The sequence below is a fragment of the Lactuca virosa genome, chromosome 4, assembly GCF_052849685.1.
Source record: "Lactuca virosa cultivar CGN04683 chromosome 4, Lactuca_virosa_CGN04683_v6, whole genome shotgun sequence".
In the NCBI taxonomy this organism is placed as follows: Eukaryota; Viridiplantae; Streptophyta; class Magnoliopsida; order Asterales; family Asteraceae; genus Lactuca; species Lactuca virosa.
Genome location: NC_136429.1, coordinates 65,433,313 through 65,442,621, shown reverse-complemented (window position 1 = coordinate 65,442,621; position 9,309 = coordinate 65,433,313). Strand labels below are relative to the sequence as shown.

At 31.1% G+C, this 9,309-nt stretch overlaps 1 long non-coding RNA gene across 7 annotated transcripts; it reads right to left on the bottom strand.

The window, feature by feature from the left end:
• Nucleotides 1-3,412: 3,412 nt before the first annotated feature.
• Nucleotides 3,413-6,955, bottom strand: LOC145105020 (uncharacterized). Of its 7 annotated transcripts, XR_013707208.1 has the most exons (7): nt 6,833-6,955; nt 6,472-6,576; nt 5,903-6,337; nt 5,205-5,278; nt 4,523-4,749; nt 3,627-3,739; nt 3,413-3,431 (listed from the first exon to the last, which is right to left on the bottom strand). It is a non-coding gene; the product is annotated as an uncharacterized LOC145105020 (long non-coding RNA). The 7 variants fall into 7 exon arrangements; XR_013707207.1 differs by lacking the exons at nt 3,413-3,431; nt 3,627-3,739 and adding an exon at nt 4,176-4,434; XR_013707209.1 differs by lacking the exons at nt 3,413-3,431; nt 3,627-3,739 and having other exon boundaries at nt 4,176-4,749; nt 5,903-6,002; nt 6,092-6,337.
• Between the last annotated feature and the right edge of the window lie 2,354 nt (nt 6,956-9,309).

The window sequence follows — 9,309 nt, the reverse complement described above, 5'->3', positions numbered from 1 at the left end:
AAGCTGCGATTTTTTCATATTTAAAATCAAAAAAAAGTTTTGTGATCTCTAAGTATTTTTCTTTATGCATTTTTATGATTTTTAGGGTGTTTTTGTTTTCCATATTATCTTTCTCTCTCTCTCTCTCTCTGTGTATATATATATATATATATATATATATATATATATATATATATATATATCATTAGAAAGATATCGACGATGTGGTCGTTAGTTTAGTATAAATATCGTTAAATCTATTTAAAATAGTATTCTAAAGGGGTGTTTAGTTGTTTAAATAACTATAAGGTCATTAAGTAACTGTAGATGGTAGTTTTTGAAAATTCAATTATTATAAATAAGAACCTCTCTTGGCTCTCATATTTCTTGCATCATTCTCTTGATTCAAGAGTCTCTCTCTTCTTATCCCCTGAGCATTTCGGTCCCTCGTGATTCAACTTATCTTTCTGTAGTTTTAGTATAGTAAGGTGAGCGCTGAAGCGCTACAAGAATCTTTTTTAGAAAGATTCAGTATTGAAGTTCTGTCTCTGCAGATCCCGACTCCTAGCTAAAACCCCATTGTAAGTAAGTTATGTTTACCTTACTTTAAGTATAACTTATGTTTAAGTTCATTATCGTTATTATGAACTTATAAACAATATATGTGCTAAGTATTATAAATTATACAAAGTGTTGTTATAATACATTTTAACTGCTCACGGTACGGGAAATCTGGTTTGAAGGGCCGCATAGGGTTGTTGGATTTCAAAACAGCTTAAATGTCAAAATGGTCCTACCCTCCGGTGTTTCATGTTTGGCCCCTGTCTGTACATAGTAGTTGAAAAGTATTGTTTAATACTTTTAAAACAATATCACTCATAAATCTAGACTAATAATTAGTCGCAATAAATATTAGACTAAAATTTAGTGGTAATGATACTAAGTGTTGTCGAAGGAAAATAAATTTGTTAGAAGCGAAGCGCTGCCCGAGTTTAGAGTTATCACTTTAACAAGTGAGCGCATAGTCTCTTTAATGAACATGATTTTAATACAAGTATTGATTAAAGTATTAAATATATGTTTGTATGTGAAATATTTGTTATTGCTTGAAATACGTGTTAAGAGCATATCTAATTATATATATGATAATTTAGGGAACAAAATAAACCTTAATTAATTGAGATGAATATCGGGTGGTTTATCCTTATGAGTACAGATGAGATATACACGGAGGGTCGAACTTTAAAATTATCATTGATCCGAGAGCATTGATTAGACATAGTCATTCGTCCCTAGTTCGAGAATATGGAGTGGGCATAATCATTTGTCATTAACCCGAGAGCATGGATTAGACAAACCTGATCCGGGAGTATGGATTAGGTAAAGATGTTAAATTCAGATCCGAGAGTATGGATCGTGTCGTTGTGAGGATCGACGGGGTGGGGTAAAATTGTTTATATGAGGTGAAATTGTTTATATTTTTAGTTCTAACATGTGTGTGTGTGTGTGTGTCTATATATATATATATATATATATATATATATATATATATATATATATATATATATATATATATGGCTTAGGGAATATGTGGCTGTCATGTACCTAAGCTTATATATAGAACCCTCTAAACAATGTAGTTTTGATCCATTTATATCCAAACTAATCATGATATCTCTTTTACTATTCTTCCTTAATCATGTGACTTACTAAATCGATCCAATTTATGTTCTTTTTCTTCATTGTGTCTAAGAACTTAAAGCATTAAAAGTCGTGACCATTTAATCAACCCTACTAAATTCTAAATGAAAACTATAAAAGATAAAAGAAGAACATATCATAACTCAATCAAGCTTTTCACAAAATCATTGGATATAGTTTTTCAATTGAAAGACAAAACGCTTAAGTTATATTCGTTAAAAAATATTGGTTTTTTATTTTCTCTATAAACTTCAATAATTATTTGCAATATATATATATATATATATATATATATATATATATATATATATATATATATATATATATATATAAAATAAAGGGATAATCAAGTCATTTTCCCATTCGACTTCTTATACTACAAAAAGTAAGTTTTCCTTATGTTTATGTTTTTTTACTTCTTGTATATATTGATATTAACGACACAAAATCAACATTTCTTCCTTTCTACAGTAAAAAACAATATTTGTTGGCTTTATTTTCAAACTTGAACAAATATGTCTTTCATGAAATCGAATAAGTCACGGAAAACTAATTAAAGAAAATGAATATTTTCAAGAGTTGTGATGTCATTTACCCTCACTAATTAAAGAAAATCAACATTTCTTCCGTTAATGAATCTACCGCCACCTCCTGGCCAGGTAATATTTTGTTTGGTGATACCATTCACCCTCACATGTTTGTTTGATGTTTGTACATCATTTGGAGACCTAACTTCATCTTTTTTATTTTTTATTTTTTTTGGATTATGGTGGTAAGGGCTAGAAGATTTACACGATGGAAAACTTAAATATATGATTTCAATATTTATTTAGTTTGTGTTGTTTTGAAACAGATGAAACATGTTTCACTTAAATATATGATTTCAATATTTATTTAGTTTGTGTTGTTTTGAACAGATGAAACATGTTTCAGCAATGATTGTTCTTAAAGGCTTTGGTGGAGTTGGCTTCATATTTGATATGGCTATGCCTTTGCCATTTTGTTTGTAATTAACCATATAATTTCATGAATTGAGTGTCACATCTACAAATTGAATATAATTAATGCTTAAGTTTCTTAATTGATATATCTAGGTTTTGCATCATCTTGTTTTTAAACTTGTATTGTATGATTTCTACAATTATGATGTTGAAGACTAAGAATTTTGTGGCTATAGGAACAATATACAAACTCTAGAACGGGTAAGCAAAATCTTGACTTTTCAAACTCTTGTTTACAATGATATAGTTTGTGTGTGTGAGAGTTGCATGGGCATGTATGTCTGAGGTTATGGATATTTTTAATCTTAAATCCTAGATTATACGTGAGTTGTTCGATTTCATGAAAGACATACTTGTTCAAGTTTGAAAATATCCATAACCTCAGACATACATGCCCATGCAACTCTCACACACACAAACTATATCATTGTAAACAAGAGTTTGAAAAGTCAAGATTTTGCTTACCCGTTCTAGAGTTTGTATATTGTTCCTATAGCCACAAAATTCTTAGTCTTCAACATCATAATTGTAGAAATCATACAATACAAGTTTAAAAACAAAATGATGCAAAACCTAGATATATCAATTAAGAAACTTAAGCATTAATTATATTCAATTTGTAGATGTGACACTCAATTCATGAAATTATATGGTTAATTACAAACAAAATGGCAAAGGCATAGCCATATCAAATATGAAGCCAACTCCACCAAAGCCTTTAAGAACAATCATTGCTGAAACATGTTTCATCTGTTCAAAACAACACAAACTAAATAAATATTGAAATCATATATTTAAGTTTTCCATCGTGTAAATCTTCTAGCCCTTACCACCATAATCCAAAAAAAAAATAAAAAATAAAAAAGATGAAGTTAGGTCTCCAAATGATGTACAAACATCAAACAAACATGTGAGGGTGAATGGTATCACCAAACAAAATATTACCTGGCCAGGAGGTGGCGGTAGATTCATTAAGGGAATGGATCGTAAACCCTAAGAATATTCATGTTGAATTCACCTTAGTCTTAGGTAAATCTTGCTCCGGCTTCGTCGAAACCCTAAAAAACTCAAATGTCAGTTGTTTAGGTTTAGAATCATGGTGATAAAGGTGGTGTTTGTGGTGGCTTTGGAGAGTAGATTGTTGTAGATTGATTCCTTCAACAAAATATATGTCAATGGTTGTAATTATATTCCAAAAGGAATGTCGGATGAGTGTCTGGAGCGCAGATCGGTGAAGGGGTGGGTCATCGTTATGGTAGATCGGAGGAGAAGGTCGTCGGTTACGAGAGAAAGATTAAGGGAGGAACCTGAATGAGAGATATAGTGGTAGAGGAGGCATTATGTCTCTACTTTCGAGGCTTGGAAGTCTTGATACACAATCAATTTTTTTTTTCTAAACATGGTTAAAAATTAATTGAACGTACATTGTTTGTCGTTTATTTTAAAACCATGTAACTTCAAACATACACATAAATATGACATCAACAATTTAGGTTTGTAAATGAAAAAAAGATATTTTATATAGCATTAAATTAAATATGACAATGTTATGTAATTATTTAAAAGACTTTACAAAAATAATAATAACTAGAGAGGTTACCCCCGCTACGCGGGGGTCAGAAGGTTTCGATATGGTTTCCCAACTGGAAGTCCTATTCTGACTATTTTTTTGTAATTCTGGACACTGTAAAATTCCAAATCCATGCCTTTGGAACATCAATTGGATTGAAATCGATGAAGGATCAACAAACATCTACACATGGATGGATGTGGTAGTGCTAATTGAGTGTCATTATATGATAGAATAAATAGTAAAAGAAGTAGAGAATGTGATACATTACATTATTTTTAGTATAGGGTGCTCTATTTCCACATCCTATTTTCTTCCAATCTATGGCTTAAAATCTTCTTTAAGGAGTAGTGCTGAGTTGATTCCGATTCCTTTGTCATGAGGAGTTGTGCTGCTGTGATGGAATCGAATATAGAGAAGTTATTCAATCAATGATCTTCAAAAACAGAACATTATGCCAGTAGTTCCATGAAACATATCAGCATCAACAACAATATCCTGTTGAGAGAGAAAAAAGAACTACACCACTTAGGAACAAAAATACTTAACATAGAAAAGGGAAAAGTACACAAAAAACATTACATCATCAAGCTTAAACCTAAAAAAGTAATATGGAAAAATTATTTGTATAAAAGCCATGGCTATATAGTTTTTTTTTTGTTTCAGCCATTACAAATCTATAAAACGCGGTTAGGAAGTTTGATTTGCTTACATGAAATTTTTTTTTATGAGGTGGCATCTACATCATGTAGGAAGGGAATCATTTAAAGACAAAGTAATATAAGTTTACAAAGATTAATAAGGATGAATGAAAAAAATAGCAACATGCTTTCATTTGTTTGTTTACTATAGGATCTTACTTTCATTTCGTTTCGATTATTTTTTTTAACTAACTAATCCAATATATTAAATATACAAAATGAAAATCAACATATGTTAATTATGATAATTACCATCTCTGAGTTTTGCTTGTTGTTCCATGGCTTGTAACCGCAACTTGAGCTCTTTGTTCTCATAAGTTAGGCCACTTGTATTCCGCAGTATCACAAAAAGAAATAATTAACTATATAGTAAATTATATCAAATTTCATGTCTTTTTTTTCTATTTTTATTATTCGTTCAAAATTATTTAGTGTCTTTTTTATTACAATCAAGTACCACATTTAAGTCCATTAAGTCAAAATTGGCCAGTAATCAGAATTTTATAGTTATTATTAAGGCTATGTTGTTACTTGTAAGGATCTTTATGATGCAGAATCAAAGCGTATATATTTGAATAACCCAATTATGATTGAACATAAAAACCTAATCCATGAAATGACAAAAAGGTTCACATTTTTCTTGATAATGTATGCGCCATATCATTTCAAGTTATAATTTGAAAATCCGAAAATCCTTATTCTGATTTTTTCAATATGCAGTCTCTCAATAATGCAAGGGAAGTTCTTACACATTTTATGACAGGCAATCAATTCATGCTACTCACTACTCTTTTTGAAATCATCAGAATCTTGAATCTATATAACAATTTGTATTATAGTTTTCCATGTTTACCCTTTTATCATTTGGTCAATTTGTAACCTTTTTTCATCAAAGATTCAACTGTTAGTTTAGTTATTATGCAAGGTTGGGGTTAGGAAGGGTATTTTACCTTTCTTTATATAGGAAAAGAATCATCATATTCAACTTCATGAGAAAGCCTCGATAAACATTTCAATCCATCGACAGTAAGACAACTTGTTGTAGAAAACCTAAAAAATTTGAGTAAAGATTAGATAAAGGATGTGCATTCAATAAAAGTCAGAAATTACTCTGAGATTTTAAGAAATTTGGTTCGAACTGAAGTAATCAGAAGATTCATTTCATCAATCTTAGTCTTCATGAAATCTTTGGGGGCACAACCGATTTAACCTAAACCACACTTAAAAAAATTGACTTCCAATTTAAGTGTATCGTATGTAGAAAAATTGAAATGATTGGAGGACCTCCCCACATACCTGATGCGTTGCTTCCCCACCTGACTCGAACTCATATGCCGAAGGAGTTGGACGGACTGAGTTGTTGTCGTCGAAAGAAATTGGAGGATCTGTGGAAGACGTAACATCGAGGAAAATCGAGTTTGGAAGATAGATAGCATTAGAAACAATCAAATCATACCTATAGGGTGCAATTAGGGGAAGTAGCAGGAACAGGAAGCGACAAAGAGAGCAGCGAGGGTACCTCATTGGTTGACAATGTCCAGTCTCTCATCTTGGGCGTTCTTTTCCAGTCGTTCAAAATACACACAATCTTGAAGAACAAAATTACTCAATTTGAGGCGGTCACCTAAAAACACAGTTAAATAAAACCTCTCCTTCGTTCTTTCTGAATCAAATGGGCCGATAAGGAATTGTAGAAGAGGGGAGCGGTGGCAACATGGCCACCGGTGTTACAGACAGGGCCATCTCCTCGGCTTCACTACTTCCTCGGCCAACCGACTACTGTGAGGCGGTGGAGATGGGTGTGAATGAAGGATAGAGGAGGCCGACAGCGGAAGTGAGAGGAGGCGGTGGAGGTCAGAACGCAAGCATGGAAAACATACCTGGAGCAAGTAGAAAACGGGTCTGGACCGGTGGTGAAGAAGAAGCGAGAAAAGGTGGAGACGAAGAGTGAGAACAGAAGGGTAATTGAAGGAGGCGGTGACCCTGGTGGACTAACTAACCCATGAACAGTACCTAGTTAAAGCAAACTGTGACACACAAACAAAAATAGAGGGACTGGAAATGTAATTTAAGGGATTAATATATATATTAAAGTTGTGAAAAATTTTAACAGTAAACATGAGATATTTTGCCAAATTTTGGTCCCGGAAATGTAATTTAAGGGACCAAAATTTGACAAAATATCTCATGTTTGCTGTTAAAACTTTTCACAACTTTAATATATATATAATAATAAAATATGTATATAGTTTACAAATATACAAAACAAAACTATTGATATTACATACTAACATGAAATATTCGAGCAATAGATTTACATACCACTGTTCAAAATTTTCAACAATGCGACACATTTACATATGGTCGAACGTAGTAGTTGTTCGCGTTTTGTATGTTTGGGATGACGTTGAATATAATAGAGTTCTCATTTGGATGTTTGATGGTAATGTAGGTATGAATACAATAAAATGAATGTCATTTTTGTTTAATGTTTTATTTATAATTTACATAACTACTAGTATATTACATATCTCATAGAGACAAAATGTTGGCAGACATCCCACAGTGACCATTATTTTTAACATGAATTTGCTCGGATGTGTATTCTCCTTGAATCATTTCCGAGTTGATGAATTTTACCTAGACCACGACACATCAAAATTACAATCTTTTCTTTGGTGATTGAGCAATATTAAAATAAAATAAAATAATATTTACTCTCTTGGCAAACGATGTCGCAAATTCATTTCCATTTTATCCGTTGTTGTCTTCTATCACAAGCATTGCATACGACAAATTAATCTTATACTAAATTTGGTATGTTTTAGATGTTGTATACAACAACTTAATTTTATACTAAATTCGATTATGTTTCGCGATAACAGTCAATAAAGCTCATGGACAAACAATTACAAATGTAGGTATTTATCTTCCAGAATCGGTCTTCTCGCATTGCCAACTTCATGTGGCATTATTCGGAGGGATATCACATATCAATACAAAAGTATTAGTGAACCCTGACAAACAATTCAATTCAATAAAATCTATATGTCAAATGTGGTGTATAAAGAAGTGTTGCACGATTAATAATTCATAATCAATCGTGTGTTCTTGTATGTTTGTAAAGAATCCCAACTTTTCAATTTTAATTCTTATTGATTTCGTTTTTGCTAGCATGACTATTATCGATAATTGTATAGAGTGCAAACAGTTTTTACAAAAATTAATTTCTAGAGGCGATCAGTTCTTTTGCACAAATAGTTTAATAATTCTAAACAATTATCAATGAGATTCATGCTAGCAGAAAACAAAATCAATAAGAATTAAAAATAAAAATTTCTGATTTTGTCAAACGCTACAGGAACACATGATTGATTACGAATTATTAATCGTACAACACTTTTTATACACCAAATTTGATATATTATAGATTTCATTTTCGTTGAATTGTTAGTAATGGTTTGCTAATACTTTTGTATTGACACGTTATATCCCTCTAGATAATGCTACATAAAGTTGTCCATACGAGAAAACCGATTGTAGAAGATAAATATCTACATTTGTAATTGTTTGTCCCTAAGCTTTGTTGATTGTCATCGCAAGATATAATCGAATTTAGTATAAAATTAAGTTGTCACATGCAACATCTAAAACATACCAAATTTAGTATAAGATTAATTTGTCGTATGCAATGCATAAAAAATATATATATAATAAAATATCTAAATCTACCGATCATTTTTCGACGACTACTATCTCGTGTGAGGCTTGTGATAAAAGATAACAACAGATAAAGTGGAAATGAATTTGCGATATCGTTTGCCAAGAGAGTAAATATTGTGTGATTTTGTATAAATATTTCCCTATCACCAAAGAAAATTTTGTAATTTTGATATGTGGGGTGGTCTTGGTGAAATTCATCAACTCGGAAATGATTCAAGGAGAATACACATCTCACCAAATTCATGTACAAAAATAATGGCCACTATGGGATGTGTGGGATGTCTTCCTACATTGTCTCTCTGAGATATGTAATATACTAGTAGTTTTGTAAATTATAAATAAAACATTAAACAAAAAATGACATATTCATTTTATTTTATTCATACATACGTTACAACCAAGCATCCAAATGAGAACTCTGTTATGTTCAATGTCATCTCAAACATACAAAACTCAAACAACTACTATGTTTGACCATACGTAAACGTGTCCCGGTGCCGAAAATTTTGAACTTGGTATGTAATTTATTACTGGAATAATTCTTGTTAGTATGTAATATCAATAGTTTTTGTTTTGTATATTTTTTAACAATATACATATTTTTATATTTTTTGTGTAAAGATTTTTAGATAAT